Here is a 2647-nt window from a genome sequence, read left to right as displayed (position 1 = left end):
ATCTATCAAGTTAATAATCAAACTAACCTAAAATCTGTGGGGATGATGACGCTGTTTTTATCTGCTCCATATGTCCGGTCCATTTGCTGTTCCACAACTCCCACTCCATCATCAGCTTTAGTAATATAAACTAGCTGTGGATTTTAGTGAGTAACTCATGTTTTCCCCTCTCTCCTCATTTTTTTCTCTCACTATTTTTTATTTTTTTAGAATAATTGACATTTTTACTTATCGAAGATTGTTCTTTGCATGACCATTTCTGGATTACACCAGAATGAAGTGAAGAGAGGTGAATGCAGACATTAGGTGCAGCGATCATAGGGTGCATGCGTGCACAGTTCGTTCAAACGTAAAATATATAATAAATGCATTTGATTGGTAAACCAAATTCAAATGTGACGTTTTAATCTCTAATGGTAATGCATGGAATTTACGGAAAACTCCACTAAATAACAGCGCTAAAAAGTGAGGGGCGTGGTGGGTTTTTTGCGATCAGCGCTACCGATGTCCGTCAGTCTACTCCACAGCCAATCACGGGCCCCCTCCTAGCTCGGGCCCCTTCAGCCCCGCCTAGCCCAATGGTTAATGAGGCCCTGAATGCAGCACTAAACAGTCTCTCGCTGTCGGTGCTTGTAATGATTTTTGCAACAGTTTTTACACAGTTTTAAATGCCTCCACACTGCCGACATGTTTGCTGCATTAGCGTGCCCCTCTATTTGATCACTTCACGTCATTGTTCGGTACAATTTATTCGGTCTTTTCACTTATTCAGCTTTTTTTTTTTTGCTATTTTCGGCCGAATAATGTTGGTTGCAGAACATTCGGTGCATCCCGCCAGGCAGGCTAAGATACTGGCAGCTACTGTTGGATTTTCTGGTTGAAGCAAAAAGTAAAACTTTGTGTCATCAGCATAGCAATGGTAGGTGAAATCATGTGGCTCTATAATTGGTCCCAGTTTGCTTGAAAGCAGTGGTGAAAGTGTCTGAGCAGAGAGATGTGTTGATGATGTGACTGCTGTTAGAAGTGAAATGGCTTGCAGAAGGTGTGATGGGATGGGGTCTAGAGGGCAAGTGGTAGAATGACTGGAGAGGAGGAGTTTCATTGCACTGCGACATCACAATGTGCCAAATTCCAAAATTAGTTGTTTTGGCAGCTTATCCTCAATTGTATATGCTTTTAGACTAACAAGACAGTTTTGAGTTCTGAAAATTACAGGATGTTTTATAGTACAATCAATGACCTCTTATATGTCAAAAGATCAAGGAAAATTTGATTTCTCGTTCATGACCTCTTTAATGTCAAGCATGCAAAACATGGGAAAAGCACACACACAACATATCAGTTCTGACATTGCTAATTTAGCATCAAAGCCTATTCATCATAAAATGAACACATAATCAACCAAACATAGAAGGAAATATTCCAAAGTCAAAAACACACAGGCAAGACAAGACAAGACAAGACAAGACAAGGCAAAGCAAGCCAAGGCAAAAACAAGAAAACGCTATGTACACATCAGCAAAAACAAGACTTTGAGAAGAGTGTGTGTTTGTGTGCAGCTCAGTTCCTATGTTGGGGATTATGGGAAATGGAGTTCAAGAGAAGAAGGTGATGGAGACCTCTGGTGGCGAGTGGGATGAGTGACTAGAAACCAGCAGTTTATAAAATTTATAAAGCTTCATTTATAATACAATTATATTGTCCACATTGTATATTTATCTTTGACCCTCAGTAAAGCACTGTACCAGTGTGATTTTTGATAGATAACCAAATGTAATTACTTTTTTTGGTTTCTTCTTTTTTTGTTTGTTTTAAAGATAAATGCACAGTCAATAAGCAGAGCACAGAAAACACCACTACAAGAGAGCGATACAAGGTAAGTGCTGGCCTTGTAAATCCAAGTTATAAATGTTTTCATATAGATATCTAAATTGCCTTCTATGGCGTTGTTTTAATGACAAATGTCGAGAGCGCATTATTGTAGCGCGAAAGCACATTAATATAATGCGCGAGCGCGAATCTCTCCGCTCGTGCGCGGATTTCTTTTGCTCTCGCACAAAACTGGACACGCGCGCTCAGATACACGGTGCTCTCGCCCGGAGAGAGTACGCGCACTTACAACGTGTCTCTCCTCTCCCTCAAACCGTGTCCTGTGCACTCTCAAATCTCTGTGCTCATGCGCTATAGATATTAATTCTTTTCGCACCCGAATTAAACATCGTCAAAGGTTATCATTATGCACTTTTAAAAAGTAGTCTCAAAACAGATTTGTGCAGGGCCTTTCCTCGATTTTTTATTGTATTTTTGTTTTAACATAAACTGGTTATTGTAGCTACTTTGTTTTACTATATCTCTTTTATCTTTGTATTTTGATCTTTTCTGCAAATGCACACATGCATCTCTCTGTAAAGTAGGCTACTTTGTAAACACTGTTTTAAAAGGTACTATATAAATAAAGCTTTAACCAATCAGACCTCCACAATTGGAATTCTTTTGACAATCAAAGATGGATCATGGATCTTTAATTTCTTTCCAGTTTAATAATATTTAGCAATGTTAATGAAATTATAGCCTATGGCCCTAAAGTCTTTATATAAAACATCAAAGTTATGTCATAATATGTCAGACAGATACCTCAACTGAATTT

At 38.6% G+C, this 2647-nt stretch overlaps 1 pseudogene; it reads left to right on the top strand.

Moving 5' to 3' along the window:
- LOC107672902 (interferon-induced very large GTPase 1-like) overlaps positions 1-2647 on the top strand; it is a 15044-nt pseudogene that overhangs the window by 5014 nt on the left and 7383 nt on the right.

The sequence above is a fragment of the Sinocyclocheilus anshuiensis genome, unplaced genomic scaffold (genome assembly GCF_001515605.1).
Source record: "Sinocyclocheilus anshuiensis isolate Anshui unplaced genomic scaffold, SAMN03320099.WGS_v1.1 scaffold464, whole genome shotgun sequence".
Taxonomy (NCBI): Eukaryota; Metazoa; Chordata; class Actinopteri; order Cypriniformes; family Cyprinidae; genus Sinocyclocheilus; species Sinocyclocheilus anshuiensis.
This window is presented reverse-complemented; position numbering and strand designations above follow the sequence as displayed.